This window comes from Rhinatrema bivittatum, chromosome 2 (genome assembly GCF_901001135.1).
Source record: "Rhinatrema bivittatum chromosome 2, aRhiBiv1.1, whole genome shotgun sequence".
Taxonomy (NCBI): domain Eukaryota; kingdom Metazoa; phylum Chordata; class Amphibia; order Gymnophiona; family Rhinatrematidae; genus Rhinatrema; species Rhinatrema bivittatum.
Genome location: NC_042616.1, coordinates 11,815,935 through 11,837,450, shown reverse-complemented (window position 1 = coordinate 11,837,450; position 21,516 = coordinate 11,815,935). Strand labels below are relative to the sequence as shown.

At 47.7% G+C, this 21,516-nt stretch overlaps 1 protein-coding gene across 3 annotated transcripts in view; it reads right to left on the bottom strand.

The window, feature by feature from the left end:
* Positions 1-21,516, bottom strand: part of LOC115083546 (zinc finger protein 585A-like) — a 100,488-nt gene that overhangs the window by 33,064 nt on the left and 45,908 nt on the right. Inside the window, exon 1 of one of the 3 annotated variants that reach the window (XM_029587435.1) lies at positions 1,346-1,436. The exons of the other annotated variants lie outside the window; for them this stretch is intronic. The gene's annotated coding sequence lies outside the window, so the exon portion shown is untranslated. Of the gene's footprint in view, positions 1-1,345; positions 1,437-21,516 lie in introns of those variants that run through there. 3 annotated transcript variants of the gene reach the window in all.

Below are 21,516 nucleotides of genomic sequence, written 5' to 3'. Positions count from 1 at the left end.
TGACATCGAGCGCTCTTCCTTGATCCAATTCCTTGGTTACCCAGTCAAAAAAGTCAATCAGATTTGCCCCTATGTCTTCTTCCTGTGGATGGGCCTGCCCCTGAGCTTGCTCCTCTCTTAATGTGTTTGTTCCAAAAGGACTGAAACCTTCCTGAACTACAAGGTGCTTGGGACTGTGTGTTCCTGTAAGGTTTAAAACGTGGCAATCCTCTACCCTTGGTTCTTCGAGGGGAGGAGCGCTGATATGTTCTTTAGTTCCTGTCTTCAGGTAATCGGGGTACTGGAGATTCGCCCCATTTGTTTGCTAACTTCTCCAGTTCGCTTCCGAGTAGGAGAGATCCTTTAAAAGGCATTTTTGTGAGATTCGCCTTGGAAGTCGTGCCAGCCGACCAGTTTCGGAGCCATGGCGATATTAAGTCGGAGGTCCCAAAAGTTAAAAATAGTCAAAAAATAAAAAATTTAAAATGGGCCCTCGGCTTGAAAACCGGACGCTCAATTTTGCCGGCGACCGGTTTCCTAACCCATGGCTGTCACCGGGTTTGACAGCCGACGCTCAATTTTCCCGGCGTCGGTTCTCAAACCCGCTGACAGCCACGGGTTAAGAAACCGGACGCCAGCAAAATTGAGCGTCCGGTTTTCAACCCGCGAGCCGAGGGCCCATTTTAAATTTTTTATTTTTGACTATTTTTAACTTTTGGGACCTGCGACTTAATATCGCCATGATATTAAGTCGGAGGGTGCACAGAAAAACAGTTTTTACTGCTTTTCTGTGTTCTTTTCCGGTGCCGGCAGAAATTAGCGCCCACCTTTGGGTAGGCGCTAATTTCTTGGCTGCACATTTTACTTTCTGTATCACGCGGGAATGACTAATAGGGCCTTCAGCATGCATTTGTATGTTGTGGGCGCTATTAGTCTCGGGGGGGGGGTTTGGACGCACGTTTTCGACGCGCTATTACCCCTTATTGAATAAGAGGTAAAGCTAGCGCGTCCAAATGCGGGTTAACAGTGCGCTCCGCCGGTGGAGCACACTGTACTGTATCGGCCTGTTTACGGGGTGGTGCTTAGTGCCCCCAATTCAAGCTTTGACCCCTAAATCCTAACATTTCAATGCTCAAGTTTCTGAAAGTCAAATGATTGTGAATCCTAAGGGCAGCAATCAGAGCCGCTCATAAGAATGGCTGCATACACAGAGTGCGACTTAAAGACCTGGATTGCCACCTTGATTTCCTTTCCACGCTCCCGGTGCACAGCGCCCCCGCCCGGACCCCTTTACATTCAGTCCCGCTGCCTGAAGAAAACGTCACAGGGACACCAGAAAAAAACGGGTTAGAAAGACACCGCTTACCCTCCGGGGCTGAGCTTTATTGCAGTCGCTAAAGAATCATCACTCTGCGACTGCTGGAGGCGCTCTGCTTCCGTTGAGTCATCACTTTGCGACTGCTGGTGGAGCTCTGCTGCCGAAGAGTCATCATTCTGCGACTGCAGGTGGAGCTCTGCTGCCGATGAGTCATCACTCTGTGACTGTTGGTGCAGCTGCTGCTGCTGCCCGTGTGCGATCGTTCTGTGACTGCACGTGGAGCTGCTGGAGGGATTGTGCAGCAAAGGAAAAAGCCGCAACAACATTGTGGGTTGCTGGCAGTTAGGTGGCCAGCCCAGACCTAACGCAACCGGCACAAATGATTTTTTCCCCCTGCAGAATGGGAAAAGAAATAGCCCAGCTGAGTGTGAAATAGCCCGATCTGGCAACAATGTGTGCACTACTGTGGGGCCGTAATGTTTGCAGGTGAGCTAGGAGGAATCTCCCCCTCCTGTAGGTGTGTCGGAGGAATATTTATGCCAAAGAAAATATACATAAAGAAATTAGAAATTCTCTCATGAAAAGAAATGCAATATATGCTGCAGAAAAAGTACACCTGGAGAAATCTTGAACGGCAAAGAAGAAAAATATAATCTTCAAAAATGCATTAACCTAACGGAGCGCACTGTTAGCCTGCTATTGGACGCGCGTTTTCCCTTACCCCTTATTCACAGGTCAATCCAATAAAGTGGGGCCGCGGTTACCCCGCTTTCTACTCACTTTCCGGCCACGTTAGCCCTTCCTGTGATACACAATCCCCTTTAACCGATTCTTACCGCCTCTTTAAATCACCGGGTAACCCCTTCCGCCCACGGCATGTATATTAGATGTAAACGATCAAATTAGTTATTCCCTCCCATACAGTAACATGCGCCCCGACTATTGCTTTTTTACCCTGCCGTTTTGCCGCGCGTTTAACCTGCTAACTTACCGCCTACCCTTACCCCTGTGTTAGAGGCAGGGGTAAGGGTAGGCGGCAAACTTTCCCCTAGCCCCCGCTCACCTACCCTGGCCGCGTCAATGGGTGCTGGTCTCCGGGGCAGCCCCAGTCCTCTCCCCCCTCCTCCCAAAGCAACGAAAGCGGAAAAAATCTAAAAAAGCGAAAAAAAAAAAAGTAGCGACAAAGTGGACGGTTCTCCTACGCTCGGGATTGCCAGTCCTCTCTCCCCTCCTCCCGAAGCAAGGCGCGTAAAGCAGCCTTGCTTCGGGAGGAGGGGAGAGAGGACTGGCAGTGTAAAGCAACGACTTACTTTTTCGCAGCCCTCCTCCGGAGACGGACATCGGCTCCCCTGCCTCCTGGAGGCGAAGATAGATGCCTGCACGGGCGAAAGCGGCCCCTGTGCGTGCAATTGGGCCGCTCAAGGCGTGACGTCACGACGTTTGGCGTCACGACATGTGACTTCACGACTTGAAATGACAGATACCAGCGTGTCCGTGAAGCGTTAGGCCCGCACACCCAGGTTACTGTATAGGCGCTGTAATAGCGCTCTATACAGTAAAATGGGTTGCGCGGGCCTAACGCTTCACGGACGATTCTTGGACGCGGCTTGCATTTGCAAGCAATTTAAATACAGTATCGAGCGGTAGGTGAGCCGGACTGTGCATGCGGCCACCGCGGGAGCGCCCGGCACTAACTCAGCTCTTCCTACCGCTCCTTACTGTATCAACCTGTCAGTAAGGGGAGGAAAACGCGCGTCCAACCCACGGCACCTAATAGCGCCCTCAACATGCAAGCCGCACATTTTACTTTCAGAAATTAGCGCCGACCCTAAGGTCAGTGCTAATTTCTTCCGGCACCGGGAAAGTGCACAGAAAAGCGATATTAAGTCGGAGGTCCCGGACAGTAAAAAAAGTAAAAAATAAAAATAAAAATTTGAATTCAGCCCGTGGCTGTCAAGCCAAAAACCGGACGTTCAATTTTGCCGGCGTCCGGTTTTCGAGCCCGTAGCTGTTAGCGGGCAAAATTGAGCGTCGGCTGTCAAACCCGCTGACACCCGCCGCTCCTGTCAAAAAGGAGGCGCTAGGGACGCGCTAGTGTCCTTAGCGCCTCCTTTTGCCCGGATCTACCGCCGGACGTAATTTAAATACTGCATCGCACGCACCGGCAAGTGGCCGGTGCGCACGCTGGGAGAGTGGGCGTTTGCCCGCTCTCCCGCAGACTTTACTGTATCGGCCCGCTAGTAACTGAGTAAAATGATCGCATCACCACATTGTACTTTTTAAATAAAATACAGCATGACTTTTCCTTGCCACTTCCTTGCAGCCACTATTTACTCTTTATTCCTGTGAAAAAAACTCAGCTCACACGTCCTCCGCTATATAAGAAAGATGCCATATCGAGTCAGACCAAGGGTCCATCAAGCCCAGCATCCTGTTTCCACCAGGGTCCAACAAGTACGTGGCAAGTACCCAAACATAAAATAGATCCCATGCTACTATTGCCAGTAATAGCAGTGAACATTCCCTAAGTAAACCTGATTAATAGCAGTTAATGAACTTCTCCAGGAATTCGTCCAAACCTTTTATAAAACCAGGCACACTAAGTGTCCTAAGCACATGCTCTAGCAACGAATTCCAGAGCTTAATTGTGCATTGAAAAATACTTTTCTCCAGTTTGTTTTAAATTTGCTACTTTTAACTTCATGGAGTGCCAAGGGGGAGCAATTGTAGGCAGCAGAGTTTCAGGGCTGGCCTCACAGTCTGGGACAGTGGAAGCACTAGATGTACTAGGTAGTTGCCTAACGTTCTACAGTTTTTAGGGCAACAGCAGCAGCGGGACTGGATCAGGCTGGCAGAAGCTAAGGCCCAAGCCTTGCTGTATCAGTGGGAACAAGCTCCCTGTTGCTTCTTCTACCACCCTTGCCCAAATGGTTGTCTCCCATTGTAGTGGCTTTCAGTAGCGCCATAACCCAACTTCACTTCCAAATTCATGGCAGCACTGACACTGCCACCTGTGCTCCCAGAACCACATTTGAAATTGTGGGAATGGGCAAGAACACTCCAGGAGCTGGGGGAGGATGGGGGGTTGGGAGATAGAGGAAGCTAAATTTTCTGGGGCTGGAGGGGGAGTGAATGCATGGCTGAAGTCTTATGTAGGGCATCTCATACCCTTGCACTGGCCCTACTGCCCCAACCCTGTCCTTCCAGTAAAAAAAAATTTTTCATAAGCATTTCCCCCTAAATTATGTAAATTATGCTTATGTAAATTAACAAACGATGCCTACTAGCCATTATGAGGCCCCTGTCTCATTCCCATACTCCAGTGTATATAGTAATTTATTGTATATAGTAATTTATCTTTCGTTCTCCCCCTCTTTTTTTCCTTCTCCCAGTTAAGGCAACCTTGTTATAATGTAACTTTTATGCTCCCTCAAATTGTCACTTGTTAAAATGTTGTTTATTATTCTGCTTAGTTCGATGTAAACCGAGTTGATTTGATCTGTATCAAGAAAGTCGGTATATAAAAGCCATAAATAAATAAATAAATAAGAACATAAGTTGCCAAACTGGGTTAGACAGAGGATCCAACAAGCCCAACATCCTGTTTCCAACAGTGGCCAATCAAGATTACCAATACCCAAACATTAAATAGATCCCATGCTACTAATGCTAGTAATAAGCATGATTAAGAGAAATTTCCTAGCGTGTAGCAGATGGACTCAGGACCAATGGGTATAGTGTACTCCTGATAGCAGTTGGAGACGGATCAGATTTCAATCTGACATCAGCCCTAGTACATATACCCCTGCAGGAAGTGCAGCTCTTCAGTATTTTCCGTCTCCATAGCAGTTAGGGACTCTATGCACGATAGCACAGCGTTAGAGTAAAATTCACCAAAGAAACCCAAATTAAGAAGATTCTTACCTCCACAGATGAGCCCCGCTCTCCTGCAGTGACATCCTCGGGTCCCTCCCCCAGTTGAGAATTCCCGAGGTGATTTCCGTGGTCCCTCGGAGGTAAGCCTTGGTCCGGCGGCCGACTTTTGGCGGGGACCTAGCCCCCGATCTCGGGCGCGGCTGAGAGGCAGCGGGTGCAACCTCAAGCGCGGCGGTGAAGGTATTTGCCCTCTCCCTCCGCAGCCGGAGACCGCCCGGAACGAAACCGGGAAGCGCCGAAGACAAGGTAAGGTAGAAAGACTCCGGTCTCCGAAGCTCGAGGAGTCGCACAGGTCGCCGGCCGGGACCAGTGCCACCGGGTTGATCCTAGCAGGGCTAGGCTCCGGTTAGATCCAAGGGTCCTCCTACGTGGAGACCCTCCGAAGTGGTCGCCATATTGTCCGCGTGGTCGCTGTCACCATATTTGCCTTGTTCGCTGACCTGTCCATCGCTTCGGCCTGTGCGCACAGGAGCGAGTCGTGCGCACAAAACCCTTCTGCGCACAAAGTACACGCACAAGTACCGAGTGCACAAGTTAAGCGCATAACTATGTGCTTACCGCGCCGGGTGCACAACTCAGATCTGTGCGCACAACAGAGGGCACATCGCTAGATACGCGCCAACCAATCCACACTTGCGCTTTCGACCCACAACCATGGCTCCACCTGAAATTAAGCCCAAAGCTCAATGTCTGTGCCCAGCGTGCCATATCAGAGCGGCACAGCATGAGGAGGCCACGGCCCTGTACATTCACTGCGAAGAGGCCCTAGGGGACTCAGTCCATGGCCCTCCCCAGCCAGTACCGGAACCCACCCCTTCCAGCGGTACGCCAGACTTGGCACCACACAGTGGGACCCCCACTCAAACGTGGCTCCCCAAGGACCCGGCGCCCCTTAGTCTAGACCCAGCCTTGATCTCCTGGGTGGAATTCTTCAAAGGTCTGCACACCTTCGTCCACATGCAAACAGGCGCTCCTACAGTGTGGCCACAGGCACCCCCAGAGGACCTCATCATACCAGGGCCCTCTAAGCCCAGGGAGATGAGCCCACCCCCCAGAAGCCCCACCTTCGGGGACACAGACATCTCTGAGGAGGAGCCAGAACCACTGGAGGAAGGGAAACTCCCTCCGGGGACAGAGCCCCATCGAACCATGAGATGATTCTTCACCAAGGACAAACTTCCAGACCTAGTAACACAAAGCTTGAAAGAGCTTGCCATCTCGGGCACAAGTGCCTCGGGGGAACCTAAGCCGAACCCACTTTTGGAGGGACTTCGTCAGACCTCACGTCACTTCCCACTATTACAAGCAGTACAGCAACTAATTGACCTGGAATGGGAGGCCCCAGAAACCACATTCAAAGGGGGCCTGGCTCTGGAAACCATGTACCCTCCGGACCCAGCAGCCAAAGATCTCCTGGCATGTCCGAAAGTGGATGCCATGGTCTGCGGTTTCGATGCGCACTACTATCCCAGTGGAAGGAGGAGCAGCGCTCAAGGATGCTCAAGACAGACGCCTGGAATCTATCCTCAAACAGTCCTTTGACGTCTTGGCTATGTCCTTACAGATTGCGGCCTGCTGTGCCATGGTGACACGCGCCTGCTTAGCACAAACTAGAAGCAACACACCTGGGGAAGCCCTGGAACCAGCTGTATCATTTCTCGCGGACGCCGCTTCGGATCTGCTACGCACAGCAGCTAGAGGAGTTTCATCCGCAGTGGCAGCCAGAAGACAAATCTGGCTCCGAAACTGGTCAGCCAACGCATCCTCCAAAACAAGGCTCACAAGGATGCCCTTCAAGGGAACACTCCTATTCGGAAGCGAACTGGAGAAACTAGCCAACAAGTGGGGCGAGTCCCCACTGCCGCGGCTACCGGAGGACAGGAATAGGAGAATCCAGAGATCCTTCCCATGGACCTCCAGGGGCAGGGGGTCGCAGCACTTCAACCCATACAGAAGCTCATATCAGGCGGCCCGCCCCGCAGGCCGGAGTCGGTCCTTTCAGAACAAGCACAATAAAAGAGGAGCCAGCTTGGGCCCAGGCCCCAGACACACCCCTCAATGAGAATCAGATGACCCATCCAAAGGAAGAAGCCATAGGGGGCAGACTGGCCCTATTCTACCAAAGATGGGTCCTCTCCATCATTCGAGAGGGATATTATCTGGACTTTCACCACCTCCCTCCGGACAAGTTTGTGAAATCTCCCTGCCACGACCCCTCCAAAAGATGGCAGTGGAAGCTACACTGACCAGGTTGTTAGCATTAGAGGCTGTAACACCGGTGCCTCCACAACAAATAAATACTGGCCATTATGCCATTTATTTTATAGTTCCCAAGAAGAAAGGAACGTTCAGACCTATCCTGGACCTCAAGGCGGTCAACCGTTACCTGAAGATTCCCCGCTTCAGCATGGAAACCCTACGCTTGGTAATAAGAGCGATACAACCGGGAGAGTATCTCACCTCCCTGGATCTGTCGGAGGCCTACCTACACATCCCGATCCATCAGGAGCTTCAGCGTTTCCTACGCTTCTCGATCCTGGACCGCCACTACTAGTTCAGGGCACTACCCTTCGGGTTAGCCACTGCACCCCAAACGTTCACCAAGGTCATAGTGGTAGTGGCAGCAGCACTGAGGAAGGAAGGAATCCGCGTGCACTCTTATCTAGACGATTGGCTGATCAGAGCGAAATCCCCAGAGGAAAGCCACCAAGCCACCAACAGAGTCAAAACTCTGCTGGAGAGACTCAGTTGGGTGATCAACACGAACAAATGCTGCCTGCAGCCGTCCCAATCTCTAGAATATCTGGGAGTCCGGCTCGACACCAAACAAGACAAGGTCATCCTGACACCGACAAGGAGGTCAAAACTGATGAACCAGTTACGAACACTGTTGAGCGATTCTCGCCCCACAGCATGGGATTACCTACAAGTTCTCGGCCTCGTGGCTTCCACACTGGAGGTACTCCCATGGGCACGGGCTCACATGAGACCCCCTACAACGCTCACTTCTATCACGATGGGATCCGCTGTCCCAAAACTACACCGTGCAGCTCCAACTCCTGGACAGAGTTCGGGTCCAACTACGATGGTGGCTACTAGAAGCCCATCTGAGCCAGGGAACGAGACTATCCTCCCCAAACTGGAGCCTACTCACCACGGACGCCAGCCTACGAGGATGGGGAGCACACTGCCAGGAGCTAACCGCCCAAGGGCAATGGAACGAACAAGAGTCGGGATGGAATATCAACCGCCTAGAAGCCCGGGCAGTCAGGCTAGCCTGCCTAAGGTTCGCTCACAGACTCCGAGGCAAAGCGGTCAGAGTAATGTCAGACAACGCGACAACAGTGGCCTACATCAAACGTCAGGGAGGAACCAGAAGCCAACAGGTGTCTCGGGAAATAGACCCCCTAATGTCATGGGCAGAAATGAATCTCCAAAAGATCTCGGCTGTCCACATCACCGGGAAAGACAATGTTGCAGCGGACTACTTCAACAGGGAAAGTCTAGATCCAGGAGAATGGAAACTGTCAGCCACAACATTCCAACTGATAGTAAACTGTTGGGGAACACCAGCCATGGACCTCCTGGCGAACCGGTCTAACGCCCAGGTACCCAGTTTCTTCAGCCGCAGGCGGGAGCCCCAGTCCCAGGGAATTGATACCCTGGTACAGACCTGACCACAGGAGGCTCTGTTATACGCCTTCCCGCCATGGCCCCTCTTGGGCACGATCATCCATAAGATAGAACGCCACAAGGGACCAGTACTTCTAGTGGCCCAGGACTGGCCAAGAAGACCATGGTACGCAGACCAACAGGGACCGATCCTCCACGAGGATCCAGTTCAAGTCTCTCTTACGGCTTGGCCATTGAGAGGGCTCGCCTGAAGGAGAGAGTTTACTCGGGAGCAGTAATTGACACCCTACTCCAAGCACGCAAATTCTCCACATCCCTAACGTACATAAGGGTTTGGAGAGCCTTCGAAGCCTGGTGAGAGGACCATAGCATCGTGCCACACTCAGTCAAAATTCCTGCGGTTTTGGAATTCCTACAGAACTGACTGCAGAAGGGATTGTCCCTCAACTCCATCAAGGTACAGGTGGCGGCCTTGTCATGATACGGACCCAAGTGCGGGAGCGGCAGCATAGCCTCACACCCGGATGTCTCCCTCTTCCTAAAAGGAGTCATGCACATCCGACCACCCCTAACGTGGCCGGTGCCTCTTTGGAACCTCAACCTGGTCCTAGATTACTTAGCAGGATCCTCCTTCAGGCCTCTCCGTGGCCTGTCTCTTCGACCATTAACATTGAAAACAGCCTTCCTGCTGGCAGTCTGTTCAGCGCGTCATATATTGGAGCTACAAGCGCTGTCCTGCCGGGAGCCGTTCCTCAGACTCACCCCGGGAACCATCCAGCTTCGCACAGTTCCGTCGTTCCTCCCCAAAGTAGTGTCTCATTTCCATCTCAAACAAACCATCTCATTACCATCGTCAGATGGACAGAAGAATTCAGAAGAGGCTCGAAGTCTACGACATCTCAACATCGGCAGGCTCCTAGCCAGATACCTGGAAAGGTCAGAGTTCGTACGAAAGACGGACCATCTATTCGTCCTCCACAGCGGAAAAAAGCAGGGGGGAGCGGCCTCTCGGGCAACCATAGCCCACTGGATCAAAAGTCATCAAGGCGGTCTACGTGGAAGCAGGCAAGCCACCGCCTTTACAAGTCAAGGCCCATTCTACTAGAGCCCAGGCAGTGTCCTGGGCGGAAACCAAGATGCTGTCACTCGCCGAGATCTGCAGGGCGGAGACATGGTCCTCCATCCACACTTTCTCCAGGTTTTACCGCCTGGACGTTCAGGCTCGAGAGGACACAGCATTTGCAAGGGCAGTACTAAGTGGGTCACAGGCAGCCTCCCACCCGGTTCGGGAGTATCTTTTATACATCCCATTGGTCCTTAGTCCATCTGCTACACGCTAGGAAATGGAGAAATTACTTACCTGATAATTTCGTTTTCCTTAGTGTAGACAGATGGACTCAGCATCCCACCCACGGCTGCCGTTACTCATAGAATTCTCGGGGGACATCCCTGGGAGCGAGTGAATCAAGGGTAAGCTATGCTTTCCTCCATCTAGGACACCCAGCCTACTGGGTGTCGACGTTTCCCAGTTGAGGGCATTGGTGGTCTCCAGCTATAGCCAAGTCAACCAAGTTCAAGTTAATCAAGTTAACCAAGTTATAAAGTTAATCAAGTTATTGAAGTTATGAAGTTATTCTAATTAGTCAGTCACACATATATCCACAATGCTTTTTGAGGAGAATACTGAAGAGCTGCACTTCCTGCAGGGGTATATGTACTAGGGGCTGACATCAGATTGAAATCTGATCCGTCTGCAACTGCTATCAGGAGTACACTATACCCATTGGTCCTGAGTCCATCTGTCTACACTGAGGGGCGGATTTTCAGAGCCCTGCTCGCGTAAATCCGCCCAAAACCGGGCGGATTTACGCGAGCAGGGCCCTGCGCGCCGGGAAGCCTATTTTACATAGGCCTCCCGGCGCGCGCAGAGCCCCGGGACTCGCGTAAGTCCCGGGGTTCTCCGAGGGGGGCGTGTCGGGGGGGCGGTCCGGTCGTCGCGGCGTTTCGGGGGCGTGTCGGCAGCGTTTTGGGGGCGGGTACGGGGGTGTGGCTACGGCCCGGGGCGGTCCGGGGGCGTGGCCGCGCCCTCCGTACCCGCCCCCAGGTCGCGGCCCGGCGCACAGGAGGCCCGCTGGCGCGCGGGGATTTACGCCTCCCTCTGGGAGGCGTAAATCCCCCGACAAAGGTAAGGGGGGGTTTAGACAGGGCCAGGCGGGTGGGTTAGGTAGGGGAAGGGAGGGGAAGGTGAGGGGAGGGCAAAGGAAAGTTCCCTCCGAGGCCGCTCCGATTTCGGAGCGGCCTCGGAGGGAACGGGGGTAGGCTGCGCGGCTCGGCGCGCGCCGGCTATACAAAATCCATAGCCTTGCGCGCGCCGATCCAGGTTTTTAGCAGATATGCGCGGCTCCGCGCGTATCTACTAAAATCCAGCATACTTTTGTTTGCGCCTGGAGCGCAAACAAAAGTAGGCTATTCGCGCACCTTTTAAAATCCGCCCGTAAGGAAAACGAAATTATCAGGTAAGTAATTTTTCCATTTATTGACTTCGCTAGGAACTTATCCAAATCTTTTTTAAACCCAGCTAAACTAACTGCTTTAACCACATCCTCTGGTAATAAATTTCAGAGCTTAATTGTTCATTGAGTGAAAAATAATTTTCTCTGATTTGTTTTAAATGTGCTACTTGCTAACTTCTAGTCCTATTATCTGAAAGTGTAAATAACCAATTCAGATTTACTCCTTCAAGGCCTTTAATGATTTTATAGACCTCAGCGGTCTCTTGTCCAAGCTAAAGAGCCCTAATCTCTTTAACCTTTCCTCATAGGGGAGCCGCCAATCCATTCCCTTTATCATTTTAGTCACCCTTCTCAGTAGTCCAATACAACTATATCTTTATTGAGACTGGAATTGCACACAGATTCAAGGTGTGGTCTCACCATGGAGCATTATGACATTTTCCATTTTATTCACCATTCCCTTCTTAATAATTCCTAACATGGTTTGCTTTTTGCATTGTATACTTTTGACTGTCACAGCATACTGAGTTGACAATTTCAATGTATTATTCACTATAATGCCCAGTTTTTTTCCTGCTTGGTAACTCCTAATATGGAACCTAACATTGTATAACTATAGCATGGGTTATTTTTACCTATATGTATCACCTTGCACTTGTCCACATTAAATTTCATCTACCATACAAACGATCAATCTTCCAGTCTCGCATTGTCCTCCTGCATTTTATCACAATCTGCATGAGATTTAACTACTCTGAATAATTTTGTGTCATCTGCAAATTTGTTCACCTTGCTTGTCGTACCTCTTTTTAGATCATTTATAAATATATTAAAAAGCACCAGTCCAAGTACAGATCCCTGAGGCACTCCACTGTTTACCTTTTTCCACTGATAAAACAGACCATTTAATCCTACTCTCTTGTTTCCTGACTTTTAACCAACTTGCAGTCCACAAAAGGACATCACTTCCTATCCCATGACTTTTTAATTTTCTTAGAAGCCTCTCATGTCAAATACCTTCTAAAAATCCAAATACACTACACCTACTGGTTCACCTTTATCCACATGTTTATTAACCCCTTCAAAAAATGTACCAGATTTGTGAGGCAAGACTTCCTTTGGGTAAATCCATGTTGGCTGTGTTCCATTAAATCATGTCTACCTATATGTATGGGGATTTTGTTCTTTGGAATAGTTTCCAGGACATTTTCCAGCACTGAAGGCAGGCTCACAGGTCTATAGTTTCCTGGATCCCTCCTTGAGCCCTTTTTAAATATTGGGGTACATTGGCCACCCTCTAATCTTCCGGTAGGATGGACGATTTTAATAATAGCTTACAAATTACTTGATTTGGTCTGAAATTTCATTTTTTAGTTCTTTCAGAATCCTGGCATGTATACCATCTGGTCCGGGTGATTTGCTACTCCTCAGTTTGTCAGTCTGGCCTACCACATCTTCTGGGTTCACAATGATTTGGTTCAATTCATCTGAATCATCACCCTTGAAAACCCTTCTCACGGTGAACCTAGAAGATGTGGTAGACCTGATTGTCAAACTGAAGAGTAGTAAATTACCTGGACCGGATGGTATACATCCCAGAGTTCTGAAGGAACTAAAAAATGAAATTTCAGACCTATTAGTAAAAATTTGTAACCTATCATTAAAATCATCCATTGTACGTGAAGACTGGAGGATAGCAAATGTAACCCCAATATTTAAAAAACTACAGACCAGTTAGCCTGACTTCAGTGCCAGGAAAAATAATGGAAAGTGTTCTAAACATCAAAATCACAGAACATATAGAAAGACATGGTTTAATGGAACAAAGTCAGCATGGCTTTACCCAAGGCAAGTCTTGCCTCACAAATCTGCTTCACTTTTTTGAAGGAGTTAATAAACATGTGGATAAAGGTGAACCGGTAGATGTAGTGTACTTGGATTTTCAGAAGGCGTTTGAAAAAGTTCCTCATGAGAGGCTTCTAGGAAAAGTAAAAAGTCATGGGATAGGTGGCAATGTCCTTTCGTGGATTTCAAACTGGCTAAAAGACAGAAAACAGAGAGTAGGATTAAATGGGCAATTTTCTCAGTGGAAGGGAGTGGACAGTGGAGTGCCTCAGGGATCTGTATTGGGACCCTTACTTTTCAATATATTTATAAATGATCTGGAAAGAAATACGACGAGTGAGATAATCAAATTTGCAGATGACACAAAATTGTTCAGAGTAGTTAAATCGCACGCAGATTGTGATAAATTGCAGGAAGACCTTGTGAGACTGGAAAATTGGGTATCCATATGGCAGATGAAATTTCATGTGGATAAGTGCAAGGTGATGCATATAGGGAAAAATAACCCATGCTATAATTACACAATGTTGGGTTCCATATTAGGTGCTACAACCCAAGAAAGAGATCTAGGCGTCATAGTGGATAACACATTGAAATCGTTGGTTCAGTGTGCTGCGGCAGTCAAAAAAGCAAACAGAATGTTTATTTTATTTTTTATTTATTTAGAGTTTTTATATACCAGCAATCATGAAAACATATCTTGCTGGTTTACATCGAACAGGAGTGCATTATATACAAAAAACTAGAACTGAGGTGACCGAAGGTACAGTTACATTTAACAAGGGTAGCCGAACTTGGAGAAGGAAGAAGAGAGGAAAGAAAAGAATGGTTAAACAATATACAATTTAAATATAGTATACAAAATAAATGTTATAAACAAGAGGAATGGTGTTTTAGGAGTCATTGTAATGTGTCATTGGGTTGTGTCCGGAAAAGCTTGCTTGAATAACCAAGTCTTAAGTTTTTTCCTAAAAGTTAGGAGGCAGGTCTCCTGTCTGAGGTCTGTAGGTATGGAATTCCACAGAAGAGGGCCAGCTGTGGAGGTGGCGCGATCTCTTATGGTAATGTGTCTGGTCGTTATTGCTGGGGGAACTTGGAGGGAGCCTCTGTAAGCATCTCTAGTAGGTCTGGTAGAATTATGTGCTTGGAGAGGGAATTGAAGATCGAGAGTGGTGAGTTGATGTATAGTTTTGTAGGTGATGGTTATGGCTTTATACATGATGCGGAAGTAGACGGGTAACCAGTGAAGCTCTTTCAGGACGGGGGATATGTGGTCTCTTTTCCTTGTGCCTGTCAAGATTCGGGCTGCTGAATTTTGAACCATCTGTAGGGGTTTGGAGTATGATGAAGGTAGACCTAGCAATAGGGAACTGCAATAGTCTAGTTTCGAAAAAATGACTGCTTGGATGATCGTTCTGAAGTCTTGAGCGTGGAAAAGAGGTTTTATCCTTTTCAGGACCTGGAGTTTATAGAAGCATTCTTTGGTTGTTTTGTTGATGTGTGCCTTGAAGTTTAGCCGGTTGTCTATTATTACTCCTAGGTCTCTAGCTTGTGTGATAGGCAGATTGGTAGGAAGAGTACTGTTGGAGGTGTTGTTCTCAGGAGAGATGAATAGGATTTCAGTCTTAGAGGAATTTAAAATGAGGTGTAGGCTGTTTAATAGTTGTTTGATTTTTTTGTGGCATGATTCCCAGTAGTCAAGAGTATTAGAGTATGTGTCTTTGATAGGGATGATGATTTGAATATCATCTGCGTATAGGAAAAACTTTAGATTGAGGTCGGTGAGAAGTTGGCAGAGAGGAAGAAGGTAAATATTGAATAGAGTCGGAGATAAAGACGAACCTTGTGGGACTCCTATGGCAGAGTTAAATCTTGAGGATTCCTTGTTTTGGAGTTTAACTTTGTAACCTCTATTGTTGAGAAAGGTTTTAAACCAGGAAAGGACGGTGCCGCTGATTCCTATGGATGACAACTGGTTTAGGAGGATGGCGTGGTTGACCGTGTCGAACGCTGCGGAAAGGTCTAGCAAGATCAATAGGTATGAATTTCCTTTGTCAAGACCCAGTAGGATATGGTCTGTCAATGAGATAAGGAGGGATTCTGTACCTCGGTTTTTTCGGAATCCGTGTTGTGGGGCGAAGAGAAGATTGTTGTCTTCGATGTAGTTTGAAAGTTGAGAGTTGACTAGTTTTTCCATGATCTTGGCGATGAATGGAAGGTTAGCTATGGGGCGGAAGTTGTTAGGGTCCTTCGGATCAAGGTTGGGTTTCTTTAGGAGTGGTGAGATTGAGGCCATTTTGAGATCATCTGGGAAGGATCCTTGGGCTAGAGAGCAGTTGATGATGTTTGTCAATGATGTGGCTATTGTGTCTGGAATAGATAGAAGTAGTTTGGTGGGGATATGGTCTGCAGGATGAGACGAGGGTTTCATTCTTCTCAAGATGGCTTGTATCTCCGTGGAAGAGACTGGCTCAAAAGTGTTTAGGCTGGAGTTTTTGAAGGTCGGGTGTTGATATGATGGAAGGGTGTCAGCGGTATTGGAAGGCAGTTGAGTTAAAAGATTGTTGATTTTATTTTGGAAAAACTGAGCGAGTTCATCAGCTTTAGACTGTGCCATGTCGCCGGGGATTTCTCGCGGTATGGTTTGAGTGAGGCTGGAGACATAAGCGAAGAGAACTTTAGCATCAAAGACCAGGTTGTGAATCTTAGATGCAAAATAATCTTTTTTTGATTTTGATGTGAGGGCTTTATACTGATATAGTGTGGATTTGTATGAAGAAATGGTGATGTCACAGGGGGTTTTACGCCAAGTCGCTTCTTTCTTTCTTAAGCTTTGTTTTAGTTTTCTAAGTTCATTGGTGAACCAAGGCTGTCTGTTGGAGGCGTTGGTGTGAGATTTTTTTATAGTTGAAGGGCAGAGCTTGTTAGCTATGTTTTCTGTTATGTTGTTCCAGGAACGAATGGCAGTGTTCGGGTCGGTGAAATCTAATAGAGGGAGCTGAGAATTCAACTGGTTGTGAAGGTCTTCTGGGGAGCATCGCCTTCTGTATTGGAATGACGGTGAGGGGATATTAGGAGTGTTGGTTTCTTTCAGGGCGAAAGAGGAAGAGATGAGAGTGTGATCCGACCATGGAACCTTTATGTTCTTCAAATTGGATGTAGTCGTAATGCCTTTGTTGGTGAAAATCAAGTCCAGAGTGTGACCCGCTTTGTGTGTAGGTTCGTTGACTAATTGTTGGAATCCCATTGCTGAGAGGGCTGTGAGGAGGGTTACGCAGCTGTTAGATGGTGAAGGATTGTCTATGTGCAGATTTAAATCTCCTAAGATGATTGCTGGAGAATCCAGGTTGATAAGCGTAGTGGTGATTTCAAGGATGGGGGAGACATCGGATTCTAGGAGCCCTGGGGGTGCGTAGACAAGAAGGATTTGAAGATGTTGTGATGTGAAGAAACCGACTTCCAGTTTTGTGTTAGAACTGAATGGGTGTTGGGTGAAGTTAAGGCTTTTTTTGGTAGCCAGAAGGATTCCCCCTCCTCTTTTTTTCAGTCTTGGGAGTGAGAAGAAGTCATAGGTCTGCGTAGGGAGTTGGTTTATTAAGGCTGTAACTGAGGGCTTGAGCCATGTTTCTGTTACTGCGCAAATGTCTGGCTTGGCGTCTGTGAGGTAATCATTGAAAATTAGGGATTTTTTTGTTAGGGATTGTGCATTGAAGAGTGAGAGTGAGAAGAGGGTGAGGCCTAGAAGCTGGGTGATTGGTGCAATCAGAATAGGGGTGAGTGTTTTTAAGTTGTAGTGAAGGGCTTGTCTGGCAGATGGTCTTTTAGGTAGGAGGTGGTGTTGCAAAATTGGTATTGGAAGAGCTGGAAACATTTTTGGATGGTTAGCTGGATGGTTGCTTGCAGGTTGGATGCAGGATGGTTGCTTGCAGGATGGTTAGCTGGATGGTTGTTGCAGAGTGAGCGCTGGATGGTTCTTGCAGGATGAGCGCTGGATGATTCTTGCAGGATGAGCGCTGGATGATTCTTGCAGGATGAGCGCTGGATGGTTGTTGCAGGATGAGCGCTGGATGGTTGTTGCAGGATGAGCGCTGGATGGTTGTTGCAGGATGAGCGCTGGATGGTTGTTGCAGGATGAGCGCTGGATGGTTGTTGCAGGATGAGCGCTGGATGGTTGTTGCAGGATGAGCGCTGGGTTAGCACTGGTACGGTGCTGGTGGGGTAATGCTCAGGGGGAGCGAGGGGCGACACGAAGGGGCGAAACAAAGGAATGTTGGGAATTATTAGAAAGGGAATGGTGAATAAAACGGAAAATGTCATAATGCCTCTGTATCGCTCCATGGTGAGACCGCACCTTGAATACTGTGTACAATTCTGGTCGCCGCATCTCAAAAGAGATATAATTGCGATGGAGAAGGTACAGAGAAGGGCTACCAAAATGATAAGGGGAATGGAACAGCTCCCCTATGAGGAAAGACTAAAGAGGTTAGGACTTTTCAGCATGGAAAAGAGACGGCTGAGGGGGGATATGATAGAGGTGTTTAAAATCATGAGAGCTCTGGAACGGGTAGATATGAATAGGTTATTTACTCTTTCGGATAATAGAAAGACTAGGGGGCACTCCATGAAGTTAGCATGGGGCACATTTAAAACTAAGCGGAGAAAGTTCTTTTTTACTCAACGCACAATTAACCTCAGGAATTTGTTGCCAGAGGATGTGGTTAGTGCAGTTAGTATAGCTGTGTTTAAAAAAGGATTGGATGAGTTCTTGGAGGAGAAGTCCATTACCTGCTATTAAGTTCACTTAAAGAATAGCCACTGCCATTAGCAATGGTAACATGGAATAAACTTAGTTTTTGGGTACTTGCCAGGTTCTTATGGCCTGGATTGGCCACTGTTGGAAACAGGATGCTGGACTTGATGGACCCTTGATCTGACCCAGTATGGCATTTTCTTATGTTCTTATGTTCTCCAAGACTACATAAATTTCAGGATACGACACAGATTCCGGCAAGCCCACGATTCGAAGATTATTGCGGCGATTTCTATTTTCTTGATCCTTTATCCGCTCTAGTAGAGTAGCTTGTTGATTAAGCAAAAGCTGTACCTGCTGTTCCGAGGCCACGAGGTGATCATCTTGTTTCCCCACGCGCTCCTCCACGCCTTCCAACCTCTTTGCCTGGCCCTCTACTGCGGCCTTTACGTCATCCATGGCCGTTTATATTTTTGTTAGTCTGTTGTCGAGAGCCGCGGAGACTCTCGACGAGATCTGGAGCAGCACATCTTCAGAGATAGACGCTAGCTGTTTCGGGCTGTCGGCCCCGGCCGCCATTTTAGGTACGAGGCTTCGCCGCTCCATAGCAGTGCCGGAACGGCAATGGCGCACACCGCATTCCCCGATGTCGATTTTGCCCAAAAACACGGCGTTAACGCTCCAGGCGAGAAGGACCCTGCCGGTTGCCACCTGGAGTACGAGGAATCGTTTTGCACGGCGATGGTAAAGGATTTGGGGGAGGGAGTCGCGGAGCTCGTTCCTTAGGCTTCCGCCGCGGGTGACATCATCCCCGGAAGTCAGAGTAAAGCCTCTTAATCCATGTTAAGAAATTACCTCCCATCCCCATTTTTTCTAAAACCAAAAATAAATATTCCCAATGGACTAAGTCAAACGCTTTTTCTGCATCTACTGTGAGTAAGATCATAGGAAGCTGAGTTGCCTTAGCATGACCTAGGATGTCTATTACCCTCCTCACATTATCTGCTGCTAAGTGACCAGACACAAAGCTGGTCTGATCAGGATGGATTAATAGGGTAGCTACCCTTCCCAAATGAGTCGCTAAGATTTTTGCTAAGATTTTTAAATCCAAATTTATTAAAGAGATGGGTCTATACGCTCCACATTGAGTGTTGTCTCTATGCAGCTTAGCTAAGATAGTAATTCCTGCTTTGTTAGCATGAGTGGTAATTTGACCAACTTCCAATAGACTATTAAATGCTGCCACCAAAGGTTGAGATACCACCTTGGTGATTTTCCCAATTTTAAATCTTTAATGGCTTGGAGTACCTCCAACTCTGTGATAGCTTGATTTAGTGTCCCAGCTCGAGATTCATCCAAAGGAGGAAGTGGTATCTCAGCTAAATAGTTTTCTATGTCTTGTTTGGTGATATCAGATCTCCCAGTGTAGTTGCTGATAAAATTGGGTAAATCGATTACATATACTATCATTGTCTGTGACCACTTCTCTGGTTTCCAACCACATTTTCAGTATTTGATTATGAATCATCCTAACTCTCAATTTCCTAGCTAAATGGCTTCCTGCCTTATTACCCCCCTCGAAAAACGATTGTTTAGCTTTGTCCAATTGAAAGGCAACATCCTGTAAGGATAAATCCTTTAATTCACTGCGTAAATGAGCTAGTTGTTGGCCCGTTCTAAAGTCTACTCCCAGCTTGTGTCCAATTTCTAATTTACCACTCCTTTGTAGTATACTTAAACGTTTTGCATTTGTTTTTTTTCTGCAAATATGATGCCCTTGCTACCAGTTTACCCCGAGCCACTGTTTTAAAGCATTCCCAAACTGTAGCTGTTGTTACATCTTCCGTAGTATTTTCCTGTAAACATTGTGTCATTCCCCGTTCCAAAACGTCACAATATTCTTGGTCGTTTAGAAGGCTTTCATTAAGTCTCCAATATCGCTCCCCAGATTGAACCCCCAAGCCCTTTAGTGTGATCCAGATGGCAGCATGGTCTGACCAGGTTATGGGCGCTATCCCCGTATCCTGTACTTTATTCATCAGAGCTTTGTCAACTAAGAAATAGTCAATCCGGGAATAAGACTGGTGCACCTTACAATAAAATGTATAGTTATAGTTAGTGGTATGTAATATACGCCATGCGTCAATTAAGTTCCATTCTTGCAGGAGGAATTTTAATCCCTTTCTGTGAGCTCCTGAATAACCACCAGGTCCCTTACTAGAATCTAGGAACGGATATCTAGTCAAATTAAAATCACCTCCAATTAGGAGTTTGCCCTCCACCCATTGCTTCATAGTATTGGATAGTTGTATCAAGAATGGCCCTTGCCCAGAATTTGGTGCATACACGTTAATCAATGTATATATGGCCGAGCCTAACATAAATTTAAGGATAAGGTATCGACCCTCGAGCGTACGTTCACAGTAACAGATTTAGCAAAAAGGATCTTTACCCCACCATATTTATTATCCTTAGTTGCCGCTGAGAAATATTGATTGGGAAAATGGGTGGAGAACATTCATTTTTTGTATTTTTTCCTCAAATGTGTTTCCTGCCATAACAGGATATCTACCCGGTCCCAGATTGCGTCTTGTAGTAGGCATTTTCTCTTACGGTGGGTATTTAGACCTTTAACATTCCAAGAACATATTTTGAGTTCTCCCATGTTAGCAGCAAATTACATAGTACGCGATTCTGTCACCCACTGTACAAAGCACAAGATACCCCATACCCCATATATACATAATGACAATCCTTCCGTTGTATAGACACTCCCCAATAACTGCCCTATGATCCTGGCTGTGGTGAGTCCCCACAAGGCTCCTCCCTGTGGGTGGAGTCAACTCTTGCCACAGTCTAAGGGCCCACTTTCTAGTTCAACACACACAGAACGTAACATTCCTAACCCTGCCCACAAAGCTGAATGGGGAAAGAGACCCTGTTACTGATGCACTCGTTCACTATGCTCTGTGTATGGAAGTTGCAGAGCAAAAAACACTCTGAACCACTTAATGAGTGATGACACTCACCCCATGCACTGAGCCCGATGATACCACCTCTGCCACCAGAAAAAAACCAAACAGAGGTCTATTGTGTAATGCCGCTTGCCATCCCTAACATTCACTCAGGATAACCCTGTGGTCACTTGGAAGATCCCGCCAAGCACTGCCCAGACCAGCCTACACCTGCGCACATGCTTCTACACTGACACCTGCCACCTGAATTCCTGCTTTCCTCTGGGCAAATTTCCCACCCACAAGCTATCCCCTGGTGGTTTCTAGGGACACTGAGGCCCCTCACAACAAGGGCCACACAGTTCCTAGAAATACACCCACAGACCATCAGTACAGATTATTGGGTCATTAGTTCAAGACAGGGAGAGCTAACAAACCAATAAGTTTATTAAGAAAAAGTAGGAACAGTGACCAGATAAAAGATTTAAACTGTAAACAGAAATAGGCAAAAAAGGATTATACTGCAAAAGTTAACTGAACACTTTCAGTACTTAGCTAGGGAGGTCAGGAAAAAGGCTGTCCACTATT